Source organism: Pinus tabuliformis, chromosome 9 (assembly GCF_031772625.1).
Source record: "Pinus tabuliformis cultivar Carrire ecotype Pingquan chromosome 9, CPIR1, whole genome shotgun sequence".
Classification (NCBI taxonomy): domain Eukaryota; kingdom Viridiplantae; phylum Streptophyta; class Pinopsida; order Pinales; family Pinaceae; genus Pinus; species Pinus tabuliformis.
In genome coordinates this window covers 291,762,768-291,780,974 of record NC_142307.1, presented here as the reverse complement: position 1 = coordinate 291,780,974, position 18,207 = coordinate 291,762,768, and the positions used below count along the sequence as shown (strand labels likewise).

Sequence of the window (18,207 nt, the reverse complement as noted above, 5' to 3'; positions counted from 1 at the left end):
TGACCCCAATCATTTTATAAGTCTTAGAAGAGTCAGATACAGACTTGCCAGCTATGACCATGTCAGAATCCCACACATTGAAAAATATGCAAATCAGTTAGAGTGGAAAGAGGGCACCCTAATGGAGGCAAGTTCTAAGGAAGAAATGGCACAAAAAACAATGAAGCAGTTAGAAAAAGCAGTTGACTTAGAATTTTTTGGACAGGTTTGCTCCCCAGTACTCAAGCATCTTGGAGTAGCTGCTTCCTCTTCTACTACTCCCCAGCAATCTGTCCAAGCCACTACTCAAGCAGCAACTACAGCTAAAGGAAAAGAGATGCAACAAGAGGAGCCACTTCCTAATGTAGAGTAGCAAGAAGAATAGAAAGAAGAGATGGCTGAGGCACCTGCAAATACAGAGAAACAAACTCAGGAACAAGTCCTTCCTAGGCAGGAGGTAACAATGGAAACCTCGGTGCTACAAACTCCAGCTAATGAAGAGAGAACTAGGAAGAGAGATAGACAGGAGGAAACTCCTCTCACTACCTCAACAAATCAGCAAGGGGAGAAAAGACAAAGACTCAACCCTTTTTTGGAGGAGGAAATGCCTTCTAGACCAGCCGTGGCTATGGGCCCTCCTAGCACAGAGGCATCGGCCAGTTCCTTTCAGCAGGAACAAGAGATGCAGCATGGAGGAGAAGTTAGTTCATCAGGACAACAGACAAGATCCGAGCCTAGCATCAAGATGCAGTTTATAGAGATAAAAGCAAAAAATGAGCCAATCAGATTCCAACTCTATAACCAGCTGCTCAAGATGGCACCAACGAATCAACAAAGGCTTATGGCAGCCTATGATATTTCAGAAGGAAAAATGACTCTAAGTCATTTTAGGCCCACCATGCTACAATCCCAGTCAGCTGCTGACTATATCAGGACCAACCTAGAGGTATTTTCCAAGGACATCCATCCCATGGATCAGATAGAGTTGCACAAACAAACAGGGGAAATGGTTTATTCCACATTGGCTAATAAGACTCTATTGGCGCATAGGTTGCAAAACTCCCTGCATAACACTACTGCTCAATTGGAGCTAGAGAAAGCTTCCTCTCAAGCCAAGGACAATAGAATCAAGTCCTTGGAAGAAATTATCATAGAACTAGGGCATGATCCAAATGACCCTAAGGGAGTGCAAGCATTAATGAAGAAGAAAGATGAGGACATAGAAGCTTTGAAGAAGCTGGTTAAACTACCACCAACCCTTCACCCTCAGACTGAAGGTGTTGCCCAGCAAAGAAAAGATCAGGATGTGATGGCCATGCTGTTGGCCTTGCATAAAAGGTTGGTAGAGACAGAGGGTGCCTTGGAGGTAGCCCTAAAGCAAAAGGAAGGAGAACAGGTGTCCCAGCCACCTCAGCCAGTTATAAATATTGAGGATGCTCCTCAAGTAATAATTCCTCCCCCGGAAAAGACATCAGAAGCGGGCCCTTCAGCACCAGCACCAGATGTGGCAACACAAGTGGCAGCACCAGAGCAGGCACCCAGCCTCAGTATGCAGAACATGATGAAGGAACTGGAGGCGCTAGAAGCATAGATGGCTGAGTTAAAGGATGCCAAGGAAAAATTAGCCAAACTGGAAGAAAAATATGACAAATCAAAACAGCATGTGGTTGAGAGGACAAGAGAAATAAGAACCCTGGAAAAGAAGATAAAGGAGCTGGAAAATGAATTGACCATGAACAAGACTATAGCTGATGTGAAGAAAATTCTATGGGCTGAAATTGGCTAATCCATTACAGACCAATGGCAGTCCATTGAAACAGTTCATGAGCAAATGGGTCTACTGAGCAGAGCTCAAGCTGAAAATCAAAGAGCCAGGGCATCTTTAGGGAGTATGCCTGAAATAGCCAACAGAATGATAAATGTCCTTAACAATCGGACTGGCCTTCAGCTGGCAGGGATGGGCATTAGAGACAGGACTGATACTATTCTGTTGATAAAAAGGGTGCTTACCCTGAGGAATTATGTCCAGACATTGGAGAGAAAGTGTCAAGAAATACAAGCAGAAGTGGATGGGTTTATTGCAAAAATCACAGTTTTACATAACAGGGGCCTCCCTAGTTTGGCGACCAGTGCAGGAAGATTGTTATCACATGAACATTATGCCAAAATGGTCAATAACTTTGCAACAAATCAAATAACAGCATCTGCAAGTGCTCCTGAGGAAGCAGGGCCCCCATCTGGGCAGGATCTTTATGATAAGCTGGAAAATCTATTCTTTATTGAGCATGAGATCAAGCACCTTTTTGCAGTCCCTCCCAATTATTACAAATACACTGAAGCTGATGAAACTTTAATTAAAATATAGAGGCACCAATTGCCCACTGAAGAATGGTGGAGTATGATAGAAACTTTACTTTGATGAATTAATTTTAGCCTAAAGTCTTTGATCAACCGCGAGTCAGCATTTTCAAATGACTCATGTATTAAATCTACCTGGAGCAACAGTGGGAGACAGCTAGATGAAAAGGACAGTGTCTGGGTACAGCTGGATAATGCAATTGATGTGTCCAGTACAGCAACATCATGACAGGGCAGCATAAACGCAAGAATTCTCAAAATCAATGCAAAGGTGCTCAGCCGTCCCAAGACGCTCCAAAAGTCAAAGATCTCTGACAGGAATGACCAGCTGTAATCAATCTGCTTTAATAGCAATAACTATTGTATCCACTATTTTTTAGAGTTGGTAGAGAAAGTTATGAGTCAATGACTCATTTTTGAGATATTTTGTAAGATAATTTTGTATATATGCGCCCCGCTTAGCTTATTTGCGGGTTGTTGTTTATTTGTTCTGAAGAACTCGGCTGTATATTCTGAGAAGTATAATACAAGAAGCTGCTGGTTTTCTCAATTTGGCTATGCTTGGATGCGTTGTGATGGGATTGTTGGCTGTTGCAGGACTCTCGTGCTATCTCATGATGCAATAAGTGTTTTCCTAACTATGTATGTGTTTTATCTGTTTGCATAACTCATCTATGCTATATGTTTGATAATCTTAGTAGGAAGGAAAATGAATAGTTCGGGATTTGTCTATTAAGACACCCTAAACTCAATCTTTCCTGCTAACTATGCTTTCTTCAGGATTAGTTGTAAATGTGGAATTCTTAAATGCTCCTGTTTACTCTAATTTTATGGTGAACTCTATTCGGGAATTCTCTTTTGCTCTTGAATAGGATTCAGCCCTTTATTTTCTGTATCACCGAGAAAGAAATCTTTGTTGCCTTTCATGGTGTGATCCTATACTGTTTCTTCTTAAATCAAAAGTTTGTATCATGAATATCTATCTGGCTCTGCAGTAACACTCTCTTTATCACAGGTACTAAGTAATAATCAGTCATGGACTCCAATTTCCCAATGGAATGAACCCTCTTTGAACATTGCAAACCCTTCTTCAGACAATAGATGACAACCAAAATTCAAACAAAATTTTATACTTCATAGCTAGCCTAAAATCCCGAAAAAACAAAGATAAATCAAAAAGAGAGAGCCCTCTCTGATTGCAGGTAGGCTAGAACCTGTAATCCAAAGTTGGTTTGTGGTTACCTCGGCCGTATTCCCTTAGGAGTCAAAGGGAACAACCTGAGTGTTAACATAAGGACTATATCTTCCTCTGCATTTTTCCATCCATTTTTCTCAAACTATTAAGCATGATATAAGGTAGATTGATTTCATTACCATCATGAAAGTTCATAATCAAGCGAGAAAGGTAAAAGAACATGTTCTAAAACCTACCCTCAAAAGTTATAAATTTTTCAATAATTAATAGTAAACTCCTCCATTTATTATTTAAGGCTATGACTGGAATTCCCTTCTTAAAGACACAGATATCCATACCTGGGTTTTTAAGGAAGATTTCCCAGTCTTTTTCTTTGACTTTTTGGTTTTTACACTAGCTCTCCCCGAATCTTGGAAATTCGATATCTTCTACTACAAATGACTTTGTAAAAATTAATTTCATGTCCCCAATCTCTAGTTCTATGCCATCGTGTACCTGAGAAAAGGATTTTGTCACTTCTTTCTCGTGCCCATGAAAATTTTCCACAAATTCTAGCCATGGCACTTGCTAGAACTTTTGTTTGACCTATGGGTATCCTTCAAGGAATTTAGCCCCATTTGGCTCTGAGTGTACAATTACTCCCATTTTGGAGAAGCCTTATCCCTTAATTTCTCTTTTGATAGGGTTATGGAATGAATCGAAGAGACAAAATTTAGGTAAGGGCGGTTTCGATAATGAAATAGGGCTAAGTGAAATGGATATGATGCAAGGACTGCGCATGAAATGGAATGATATACAAAGAGAAGGAAGTGATTTTAAATGATAGAAAGGTATCATTTCATAGTTATATATTTTGACAAGATATTTTCGTTAATATGAAAGTTGTGTGAGTAATGAGAGTAATCATTATTAGGAATGGCAGTAGTAATGGTCATTCATCTTTTTATTTCATAATTCAATGTTTTTACCTTTATTATCTAATTAATATTTACATACTTTATATCTTTACCTCATTGATTTTTTATTTGTCTTTATGTAGGTCTTACTCTACTACTCTAACTATAGTCTTCATTGAACTTTCTTTAGCCATGATCTTGATTTTCCTTGGTCACAATCTGCCAAGTCAGCTACAGAATTCTATTAAAGCTGTAGATTGTTGATAATTCTATAGTTGTATTATTTTTCAAAAGATAAAGACAAATAAAATAAAAATGGGAGTAGAATAGGGGAAAAAAATCTAAGCTCCCAAGAATTCTTGGTTTTCAACCTAGATTTTATATATAAACATACCAACAATGTTGGTTTTCGTGTTTATACATTTTCTGTATTCATTATATATATATATCTATATATATATATATATATATATATATATATATATATATATAAAAAACAAAGTAGAAGGCTAAGTTTGAGAGGAAGAAGAATATTCCTTGACGAACTTCAAATAAAGATTATCTTGTAGATTTATTATGAATTCTTTTCCTGTTAATGGTTTATGATATATTCATAATATATGACCATTTACAAGGAAAGTTACTTTATATTCATCAATGGTTCTGATTTTGAATGCTCCATTATGAAAGACAATTTCAATCTCATAAGGACCAAGCCAATGAGTTTGAAATTTTCCTTGAAAAATTTTAAACTTTGAATAAAAAAGGAATTCCCAATCACCAGGATAAAATTTTCTTTCTTTGATAAACTTGTCATGCCACATGCATCTTTTTTTTGGAATATATTGGTTCTATGAATAACATCCTATCATATCTCATCAAGTTCATTCAATTTCTCCATTCTTTGTCTTTGGGCTTCTGATAGATCAAGACCCAACATGGCTGCTATTTTAAAACTATTTATCTGGAACTCAATAGGAAACATGACTTGATTTTCCATAAAAAAGTTCATAAGGGGTCTGTCCTATTGTGTTTCTCCATGTGGTATGAGATGCCCATAAAGCTTCTAGAATATTTTCTGCCCAATCCCTTATATGCACATGCACAATCTTTGTAAGAATCACTTCAATTAATTTATTGGTAGATTCAACTTGTCCTTTGGATTAGGGATGATATCGAGTTGACTTCTGATGTTTGATTTTGTACTCCTCCATTATCTTTTGTACCAACTTGAATGTAAATTGAGTGCCCTGATCTGTCACAATTTCCCTTGGGACACCAAAATGAGTGAAAATATTCTAAAAAAGAAATGAAACTACAGAATTTTCAGTAGCAAAAGGAAGTGCTTTAGCTTTTGCCCATTTTGTGACATAATATGTACAAACAAGAATGTACCTTTTTTGTCTTGACGATGAATCAATTGGACCAAAAAAATCCAAAGAACATTTCTCAAAAGGTTCAATAAGTACCTGAGGTTGTAGATTCATTTCATCTGAAGGAACATGTTTACCCATTCTTTGACAACTGTCACACCTCTTAACATATTCCTTGGCATCCTTAGAAAGACAAGGCCAATAATATACTAAGAGAAAGAATTTTTAAGAAGTTATTTTATCAGCAAAATGTCCTCCACATGGTTCATCATGAAAAAAATTTAATATATCTGCTACTTCATCCTCCCTAACACATATTCGATTGATTAAGTCAAGTCATGTCTTGTAAAATTCTTCATTTATCCATGAATAAGATGCACAAGTTTGAATAACCTTCCTTTTTTCTCGAGGAGACAAGTATGGCGGTAACTTCCCTGTAGCCAAATAATTAGCAATATCTACAAACCAAGGAGATTTAACAGATACTGCAAAAAAATTATCATAAGGAAAATTATCTTCTATAGGAATATCATTATTATCATTTTGGATTTTAGATAAAAAAAAAATCAACAATTTTCTTTTGTTTTCTAGGTCTATCCAAAATAGTAATATTGAATTCTTGTAATAACAATAGCCATCTTCTAATTATGCCATTAGTAATTTATTTATTCATTAAATATATAATTTCAGAATGATCTGTGTGAATGAAGGTTTCATAACCAGTGATATAATGTTTGAAATTATTGATGCCATGTACAATAGCTAAAACGTCCTTTTCTGTTACATTGTAATTTAACTCTGTAGGGGTTAAATTTTTTCTTGTGTAATAAATGGCATAAGGAGTTAAATATTTCTTTCCTAATAGAAATCCTAAATATGTATCTGAGGCATCAATCAAAATGTGAAAATGTAGTTTCCAATTTGGTCCTCTTAAATTGGGTGCTTCGGAAATCTTTTCTTTCAATGTTTCAAAAGCTCTTTGGCAATCAGGATTCCAAATGAATTCACATTCTTTTGTAAGAAATTTGAAAAGTGGAGAGGTTATCTTTGTAAATTTCTATATAAATCTTCTATAATAATCAGTAAAACCAAGAAAAATTTTCACATCTCTTTGACATGTTGGAACTGATAATTTAGAAATGACTTCTACCTTAGATGCATCCACTTTAATTCCATTTCTTGAAATATGATGTCTTAAAACAATTCCCTCAGTGAACATCATAAAACATTTTTCATGGCTTAATGAGAGATTTTCTTCTTTACATCTAATGAGAACTTTTTCCAAATATTTAAGAGCTTCTTCAAAAGAGTTTCCATAGATAGTAAAATCATCCATGTAAACTTCCACACAATCATGAATTAGATAAAAGAAAAAAATGCCTAAAAATACCATTTGGAATGTTGGAGTTACATTACATAACCCAAAAGGAAGTACTCGGTAAGCATAATTTCCCCATGGATAGGTAAAAGTTGTTTTAGCTTGATCTTCTGGAGCTACTTGGATCTGGTAATATCCAAGAATGAAAAATACTTTTTCCCTGCCAATGTATCCAAGAATTGATCTATAAAAGGAAGCAGAAATTGATTTTTTAAAGTAGCTCTATTCAATTCCCTATAATCAATGCATACTCTCCATTTTCATTTTTTTGGGAACAATTACCAATGGTGAAACCCACTGGATCCCTGATATTGGATAAATGAAATTCACATTTAATCATTTTTGTAATTCCTCTTTAACAATTTCCCTTAGATTTGGATTCATTCCCCTCTGGGGTTGTTAGATTGGTTTGGCATTTTCTCCAATATAGAAATGATGCATACAAGTGTTAGGACCAATTCCTTTCATATAAGTGTATTCCCATGATAAGCATAGGAATGTCCTTGTAACACCTTTATTAATTCTTTCTTTTGATAATCTTCCACATTATCATTAATATTCAAAGTTTTCGTTGGAAAAAATTCTATTAAAGAATTTCCAAATTTCTCCATAGAACGTAAAGCCAATTGACAAGATGATAAATATTCAATATTACATTGTTCTTGAAAACTTTTATTTTGTTCACAACATGAGGAAGATTCCTTATTTTCCATTAAATTCAAAATTTGATATTCTTCATCTATTTGTGAAGTAGCAAAAATTGGCCGTATATCAAAGTTCTCATTATCATATTCTATCCATGCTTCACTTTCTACTTCTATCATTGTTTTTGCAGGAGGATATAATGTGAATTTATTTGTCGAACTTCCATGAGAGATAAACATATCACCAGATCTACAACTTATAAAAGCATCAATTGTAGCTAACCATGGTCTTCCTAGAATCAATGGGTGTCCTCCTAGATTATTCTTGGGTGTCAAGATCATGAAGTCAACAGGATATTCTGAGGAATATAAGGATACAAATACATATTCTAACACACCATCATGTTTGATAATGGATTTATTTGCCAATTGCAATAGTGTAGGTGTATATTGAAGATTAGGAAGTTTTAATTGATTCATAGTTTGTTTACTTATGAAATTTATGGTTTCTCCTAAATCATCAATGTATTTGGAATCTCAACACCATTCATGTGTGGTTTCATAATGGGACTTCCCGGATCTAAATATTTTTGAACTGTTGTCTTTCCCAACATGATATCTGCAATTTTTCATACTAACTGGATTCTTTTAACTTATTTTTCTTTTCTTCCTGGTTTTTTAATACTTAACTCCCTGATTGTATTTGAAAATATTGGGATTTCTTTGATAGCTTGTAACAAATGATTTTTTATAAAAATATTCTTCAATTCATCTATCATATCGCAATCAGACAATGCAATCTTTTTTTCTACCCCTTTGTCAATTTTCAATCTTTCAGGAAAAGGTGGATTTTGAATAGAAAATGAAGGTTATTCTATAATGGGAGTTGAGTTTATTGGAATATTATTAGAATTTACACGGGTGGTTTGTTTTTGAATATTTTCCTCTTGATGAAGGGATGTTTCTTTCTTAGAGAGATTATCCTTTTCAGACTCCTGGATAACAATAGATGGTGACTTCTTTTCTGTTAGGGTCCAACCCTACCCCCTTATTTATGTAATAGGATCGAGTCATAGTTATAGTTAAGTAAAGAGTCAATAAAGCCCATATTAATAATTGTAAGTGGTTAACCCGCATTTAATGAAGGGACCATAGTTAGTTGCAAATGGGCCATGGTATTAGATAGATGGTATTAATAAGAACCATGGTATTGCCCCATGGTATTGCATGTATGAATCCTATATAAAGGATAGAGACTCCCCTCGAGGAGCATTGTGTCTTATTTTGTAATTGAGCTCAGCGCTATTTGAGGTTGCCCCCTTGAAGAGGCAAGTGAACATTGCTTTCTGAATAATAAAATACGTGTTGTTATTTCTCATTGTTCTATGTTCTGGGTATATTTCTTTGCATATTTGGTATTCTGGTATCATCTTGCAGGTCAAGAGCATAACAAGTGGAATCGGAGCACTTTCCAGGGTTAGTGGGATCTCCATTTTTTAGCAATTTTTTTTTTTGGCTAGAGACATGTTCCGGCATCTTTAAACCACAGGATCTATCATTGAGCGCATAAACCTGTGGATTTGGGGAGGCATGCATGCAGGAAATACAAGAGGTGGTCACGCTTGTTGGACTCCCTTGTAACCCCTGTGGGTGCCCCTTCAAGTAGTAGCACATTAGACAGAATTGTGCACAGACTGTCTTCCAAGTACCCTCTGGGTATATCAGAAGCCCCCTAGCTCCCTTGAAACCTCGCCATAGATAAACCGTCAGTCGTCTTGCTGCTACAGTACACCGAGAACAGCACTCAGAGAGATTACTCACGCGTATGATAGGGTACTTGGGTTGTACGGCTAAGGGTATGGTTGATCCTCCTTGGTTAGTGCCCTGAAAAATTGGGCTGAGTACTACTGTCAGACCCTTATGTATATTTCGATCTGTAGCACCTGACACTCCTAGAGACCATAGTTCCCTTCTCTATCTCGGGATCACGCATAATTGTTTCCAAATCAAATCTCGTAGGTGGGGTTTTGTCATAGAAACAGTAATCAGTTATGTCATTCAGATCTATCAGATCCATCAGATCCACATCCACAATCAGTTTCGTCGTTCAGATCTATTAGATCAGCCATTCAGATCTCTTAGATCCATCAAATCTGCCATCCAGATCTAGTATTTTGGGCTCTGTAGCCGTCGCAACAATCAGATCTGCCATTTAGATCTGACTAATTGTGTGGATTCCTATATCTGGGCATGATTTTCGCAGGACTTTGGGCAGCATTGACATTTCTGGGATTCGGCTACTGCAGTATTCCTAAGTAAGGAGTAAAAATCCGTTCGAAGTAAAAAACGTCTGAGACCCCCCGAGGCGCTTATTGGTGACTTAGCCCATAAGAATCAGGTCGACAAGCTGAGAAAGGTGGTACCATTCAATTATTAGTGCCAAAAAATTTAGGCAGTCCCAAATTTCAAGTACATCAGATCGGTGCATGGTACAAACTAGAGCTCAAGCTATGGCCAATGAGAGGATTGACAAACTTGAATCACAATTGAACGATGTCATATTGCAGTTGAATAAATTAAATGAAACACTCTCTAAGGGCAAGGTGGAGGAATGTGTGGAGGCATATATTGGCAATGAAAACATGGAGGGCGAGTCTAGCTAGTCTCTTCACCTCTTTGGCACCCACCAACAATCCCATCCGCGACCACCCAAGCTAGACATGTAAAAAATTGATAGCTCTCACCCGGCCGCATGGATAGCACAAATGGAGCAATAGTTCACATTGAATTACATCTTGGATAATGCAACTCAGTTTAGTGTCGGTATCATGTACTTGGACAACGAAAGATGGCAATGGTGCCAATGGCATCAATATTGCTATGGAAGGCCCTTGACTTGGAAGACATTCAAAAAATCTCTTAAGGATCGCTTTGACCATGAATTTGATTTTTTGGGTTGTATCACTAAGCTCCAATAGACAAGAACAATGAATGAATATATTACAGCCTTTGAAGCCTTAGCTTTCCGCACTGGAGGTCTACATGATGAGTTCTATGTGGAATGTTTTGCCAGTGGTCTCAAGAAGCCATACAAGCCCATGTCCGACTGCACCACCCTAGCTCATGGCTACATGCTTGCAGGATAGCTCACGAAGTAGAACGTGCGTTAGCGGCCCAGTCCAATCACCCAAATTTCATTGCCAAGGGTCGCCCCATATAGGCTCAAAGCACTACCCAAACACTCAAGGTTTAAAAGCTGTCCCTAGAAAATTTTAGGGGCGAATGTTCGCCCTTTGGCGAAATTAAGGGGTTTTAAATTTTTAGTGGGCGAATATTTTGTATCATAGTACATTTTTACAAATCACCTCAAATAGCCCACCTTATTTTAAGGGAGAGGGTAAAAAAGGTAAATTTAGCCCTTGAAATTAGGAGTTACAACCTTCCATTCGCCCATTTTCAAGAATAGGTTTTATTTAAGTGAATCCATTCGCCAATTTTCAAGAATAGGTTTTATTTAAGTGAATCCTATGGGCCAAAGGCCCAAATACCATATTTATAAAAGAGGTATGGTAAATTAATAAAAATATAAATAAATGAGAGATATGGTAAATAAATAAAAATATAAATAAACTAGATGCATGGTAAATAAATAAAACCTCTTTTTATATTTAATGCATAACCCTCATTCTATTTATGAAGGCTCAAGAAAGAGGTTTTATTTAAGTGAATCCAATGTGCCAAATACCATATTTGTAAAAAAGGTATGGTAAATTAATAAAAATATAAATAAACGAGAGGTATGGTAAACAAATAAAACATTTTTTTATATTTACTCCATAAGTCACCTTATATTTACGAACACTCAAAAAATGCATTATATTTAGGTGAAACCTATGGGCAAAACACTATGGGACAAATACCATGGACTAGATTGTTATTAATACCATGCAAAAAAACATTATATATTAGTATTAATAAAAATAAAAATGGCACATGGTATTGACCCATGGTATTCACCAAACTGGCACATGGTATTGACCCATGGTATTCACCTAGAATGTAGCCTATTTAAATGGGGGAATTAAACCAGCATAGATCCATCTTTACTCTGGATCTACTAACTCCCGAGAGGTATCAAATATCGTGATATGCGAACTAGCATAGAGTGAAAAAATATTTGATCCGATCAAGAGTAAAAATGGATGTTGTAATTTAATGTATGTTAAACATTTTAGTTTGGTTAAAATAAAAAATAAAATAAAAATCAACTATTAATTTTATTAATTTTTATAAATTACTAATAGTAATTTTTAAGCTCCGGCTTTATATAAAGAAAAAATCAACTATTAATTTTATTAATTTTTATAAATTACTAATAGTAATTTTTAAGCTCCGGGTTTATGATAACCCATGGTATTGACCCATGGTAATACCATGGTATTCATGTGAGCATATACTATTTAAAGGGGAAATTCTATCATCTTAGATCCATATTAATTCTGGGTCTACCAAGTGCTCAAAGGGATAAATAGATTTCATCCCCCTAAGAGTGGTAGGTGTGGAGTTAAGATGGATATAGGTTGGTTTTTTATGATAATGAAGATATTAAATAGACTTAGGAAATTATATTGTAAAAACATCTTAAGGTGAATGATTAAAGCATAGACAGTGGACAAGTATATTTGTATACTTCTGTTTTAAACTGAAACAAATCTTGGGCTAAAAGGAATGGATAGATTGCACTAGTCATCCTTCTATAACTTTCCAACATATATTGGAGTAAACAGATTGTAATTTGGGTAATTTTTCTAATTGCAAACAGGAACATACTTGTGTATTGGCAGGGTGGTTACGAGGTCCCTAGAAGTGATGAATTTGAATTTTTCTTTGTTTTATATATAGTATTAGGTTTTTTCTCATGCTTTCTGTGAATGGCACGGGTGAATTTTATCCTACACCCACTAGGTTATAGATATGTAATTTCGATAATTTTGATTTCAAAAGATATTTTAAAGAAATGCAATGATTTCATTTGTGTATTCAATAAACACAAGATTTTATAATTGAATAAAATATTTGCCATGCCTGGTGAGAGATTCACCAAAAAATTATATATACATATCATATTATTAATAAAATCGCCTTCCAATTTTCCTATATACCATGGAGATTCGCCCATTTATTATATATGTAAATTTAGGGGGGGTTCTTAAAATTTTCCCTGAAGCTGTCACCAGCAAAAATGGTGGAAAGAAGAAAGCAAGGATTGTGTTACTATTGTGATGAGAAATACTCCCCCGGGCATAAATGAAAGGAGCCCAAATTCTTTCAAATTGATGCTATTGATCACAGTTCATTGGAGGAAGCCCCACCACTTGAGGAATCAAAGGAGGAAGAAGAGGACAACCAGCAGGACAATGTACCTGAAGAACCAGTTACCTCGCTGCATGCTTTGACAGGGATTTCTTCTCCCCAAACTCTCAAAATCAGAGGTTTTATCAAGCATCGCCTAGTAGTAGTCTTGATTGGTAGTGGCAGTACACATGATTTTATCCATTAAAGAGTCACGGAAGCAGTGCATTGTTTTGTCCGAGCAGTTTCTAACTTCTAGGTCCAAATTCCTGATGAGGGGACAATGAAGTGTGAAGGCCGCTATGAAAATGTCAAACTTCAAATGGGGGATTATTAGTTAAAGACCCACATGTTTTCCATACACATGGGAGGGTGCGACATTGTCCTAGGTGCTAAATTGCTTTGCACACTTGGCCCAATCACAATGGATTTCCAGGAGTTATATATGAGCTTTAAGTAGAACAACCACACACATACCCTTTGCGGACTCTAGGCGAGAGCTCCCTCTATCATCAGCTCACATCAGATGGAAAAATTGTTAAAAAAGGGCCACCATGGAGTTATAGCCCAATTTAATGCCATCTAGGCCTTCGAACCCAATTCTCTTCATATTCATCTTGAGATGCAACAGATCTTAAACAACCATCTTCCAGTCTTTGAAAAGCCTCATGAGCTTCCACCCTCGAGAGGGGAACATGATCATAGCATTACTTTGGTCCCAAGGGCCCGACCACCAAATTTGCGCCCATATAGATATCCGTTCTCCCAAAAGAATGAAATTGAAAAAATAATCAAGGAACTCTTGGAAGCAGGCATCATTCATCCCAGCATTAGTCCTTATTCATCGTCGGTGTTCTTGGTGCTCAAGAAAGATGGGGAATGGTGTATGTGTCTAGACTTTAGGGCCCTCAATAATTTAACGGTCAAAGATAAATTTCCCATCCCGGTTGTCGATGATTTTCTGGATGAACTAAATGGGGCTCAATTCTTTACTAAGCTCGACCTTCGCTCGGGCTACCACCAAATTCGCATGAAAGAAGTAGACATTCCAAAGACTACTTTCCGAACTCATGAAGGCCATTATGTGTTCCTGGTCATGCCATTTGGTCTTTGTAATGCTCCATCCACTTTTCAGAGCTTTATGAACCACCTGCTCAAACCATATCTCAGAAAATTTGTCCTTGTTTTCTTTGATGACATCCTCATCTATAGTCGCACCTAGGCCACACATCTTCAGCATGTAGATCTGCTCTTGCAACTGCTCCGCAAGCATAAATTATTTGTCAAGATGTCCAAGTGTTTTTTTGGCATGGAAGAAGTTGAGTATTTGGGCCACATTGTGGGCGTGAAGGTGTCAGGTTGGACCCCAAAAAGATCCAGGCAATGCAGGATTGGACTCAACCAAAGACCTTGAAGAGCTTGAGAGGATTTTTGGGTCTCACATACTACTATCGCAAATTTGTCCACAATTATGGTCGCATTGCTAGGCCCCTCACTCAAATCCTTAAGAAAAATTCATTCCTCTAGAATGATGAAGCACAACAGGCCTTTACAGCTCTCAAACATGCCTTGTGTTCCACTCCAGTCTTAGCACTACCGGACTTCACCAAATATTTTGTGATTGAATGTGATGCTTCTCGTATGGGTATTGGGGTGGTCTTAATCCAGGAAGGTCAACCCTTGGCCTTCACAAGCCAACAACTAAGTGGGAAGAATCTGGGACAATCTACCTATGAGAAGGAGATGATGGCCATCTTACATGCAGTAGATACCTGGCGACCATACTTATTGGGGCGACGTTTCCAAATTCGCATAGACCATCAAAGCCTTAAATATTTTTTGGAGCAATGCCTATCCTCACCACAACAAAACAAATGGCTTGCCAAAATGCTGGGATATGATTATGAGATAATTTACAAGAAAGGGCGCGAAAATATTGTAGCAGATGCGTTATCCCGCCAATTTGAAGAGGAAAGTACCCTACTCGCAATTCCCCTTCCCATTCCAGAATGGATTGAAGAGGCTCGCTAGGAATGGTTTTCACATCCCTGGCTCTCCCAACTCATTAATAAATTACAGACGGATCCAAATTCCACAGTAGGTTACTCGTGGTAGGATGAGATTCTTCGCTACAAGGACAGAGTAGTAATATCACCAACATCCACCCTCAAAAGCCGCATTTTGGAAGAGTTGCACTCATCTCCCACTGCAGGACATTCAGGATTTTAGAAGACTTATGCTCGCACTTGAAGATCATTTTTTTGGATAGGCATGAAAAAGGACATTCTTACTTTTGTAGCTGAATGTGACGTCTATTAGCACCACAAAGGAGAAACAGTGAAGTCCCCAGGCATATTACAGCCATTGCCCATCCCAGCCTCGATCTGGACGGAGGTTTCTATCGATTTCATTATGGGTTGTGGACAAACTTTCTAAGTATTCTCATTTTTGTGCCCTACCCCACCCTTTTACATCGACTTTGGTTGCTTAATCTTTCATGGATTAGATCTTCAAATTGCATGGCATGCCCACTTCCATTGTGTCTGATCGTGACCCGATATTCACCAGTAAATTTTGGTAGGAACTCTTCTGGCTACAAGGTACCCAACTACAACTCAGTACTTCCTATCATCCACAAACTGATGGTCAAACTGAAGTAGTCAACAAATGTCTGGAGACCTACCTTAGGTGTTTCACTTCAGAAAAGCAACATCTCTGGGTATAGTGGTTACCTCTAGCCGAATGGTGGTATAACACCAACTATCATGCCACCACCAAAATGACTCCATATGAAGCAGTTTATGGGCAACTCCCTCCTTCCCCTACTTCTTATATCAAGGGATGCTCGAAGGTACAAGTAGTGAATCAACTCCTACAGAACCGCACAACCATGCTGGCCCACCTTAGAGAGAACCCTCATCAAGTCGAAAACTGCATGAAGCAACAGGCAGATCAACATCACTCAGAATGCCAATTTCAAGAAGGGGATCAGGTATTTTGAGGCTACAACCATATAAGAAAACATCACTCAAAGACAAGGGTTGTCAAAAATTATCTCCAAAATTCTACAGACCATATCAAGTACTTCAGCGCATTGGAGAAGTCGCCTACAAGCTAGCTTTTCCACCCACTGCAAAAATCCATCCAGTCCTCCATGTCTCATGCCTCAAGAAAGTGATTGGGAACCATTGCAGAATTCAAACCAGTCTACTTGAAGTGGATGAAGAAGGGTCAATCTAGCTCCAACCTGAACAGGTTCTTGACACACGAGAACGGCACCTACGTGGCCGCCCGATCAAGGAAGTCCTTGTCAAGTGGAAAGACACCTCTTCGGAAGATGCAACCTGGGAACCAACCACTATTCTTAAGCAGTTTCCACAGCTTTAGCCTTGAGGACAAGGTTATTCTTATGGGGGAGGGCATGTTAGCGTCCAACCCTAACCCCCATATTTATGTAATAGGATCGAGTCATAGTTATAGTTAAGTAAAGAGTCAATAAAGCCCATATTAACAATTGTAAGTAGTTAACCCTCATTTAATGAAGGGACCACAGTTAGTTGCAAAAGGGCCATGGAATTAGATAGATGGTATTAATAAGAACCATGGTATTGCCCCATGGTATTGCATCTATGAATCCTATATAAAGGATAGAGACTCCCCTCGAGGAGCATTGTGTCTTATTTTGTAATTGAGCTCAGCTCTATTGGAGGTTGCCCCCTCGAAGAGGCAAGTGAACATTTCTTTTTGAATAATAAAATACTTGTTGTTATTTCTCATTGTTCTATGTTCTGGGTATATTTCTTCGCATATTTGGTATTCTGGTATCCTCTTGCAGGTTAAGAGCATAACATTTTCCAATACTCTACCTGATCTAAGTTGGACAATGTTTATATCTAATGGAGTTATCATGTAAGTTTGGAAATTTTGTCCTTCCATGTTGTAAACAAGTTGTGAATTTTTATTATTGGATTTGGAAGTGGTTGAGCAGCCTGTTGATTTGTCTTTTGTGGAAATGGTAGTGAAATTTGTGGGTTTGGATTTTGAGGCTGACATGGTTGAACAGACTGAAGAAAATATTGTGGTGGAAAACACGATAATATTGTTGAAATTGAGGATAATGAGGGTACATGACATAAGGATTTTTCCATCCTTGTGCCCAAGCTTGAGGCCAAGTTTGGCAATGCATAGGTGCAATCCACTTACTTTTTATGGTTGTGCATATGTTTTAGTGGTGAAACCTTGAGTCATATTTGATTGTAGATTTCTCCATGGCCTTTTGAAAATAAAACAAAGACATTTTACTTGATTTGGCATTATTTCCTCTTGATAGACAAATTTAAGACCCGATATTGAAGGACATTCCTTTGTCTTGTGATTTTCTACACATATAACGTAGGTTTATACACTTTTTAATTCAAGAGGGCATTCTCTCAAGGCATTCTTATTTCTACATTTTGGACAAAAGATAGAAAATGTAGCATTTTCATCCTTTTGTTTGTTTTGTACTTTAAGGTTATCTATTTGTTCACTAAGACTCCTTAAAATATCTATTTTAAATTTGTCAAGGAAATCTCCTATTTCAGCCTACTTACTATCCCAGTTGTAGATTTATTAATCGTAGACATAACATGATCTCTTGGATTTTTCCTAGTTCTTGCCTTTCCTCTTGAAATGTGTATGAATAACTCACAAATATCTCAAAATGATAACTTAGAAATATCTCCTTTACCCATCAAATTGAGAAGATCGACACACTCATCTCTGATAGATTTTAGTAAGAGAGCTTTCAAAGTTTCTTCATCTAGATTATGCATTTTAGCCCTTTTTACATTATAAGAAAATCTTTCAGCAAAATATTTAAGATTTTCTTCTTCTTTTTTCGTCATTTTAAAGACTTCATATTTAAGGTTATGGGGCATACAATAATCCTTGTATTTCTCTAAGAATCCAGCTTTCATTTGTTCCCATCTTCTTATAGAATGTACTCCTAAGCCCATAAACCATTTTAATGTTGCATCCTTTGGCTAGAAGC

The 18,207-nt window shown here is 37.0% G+C and overlaps 1 pseudogene; it reads left to right on the top strand.

Moving 5' to 3' along the window:
• Positions 1 to 1,810: 1,810 nt before the first annotated feature.
• LOC149148329 (DEAD-box ATP-dependent RNA helicase 22 pseudogene) overlaps positions 1,811 to 18,207 on the top strand; it is a 34,418-nt pseudogene continuing 18,021 nt past the window's right edge.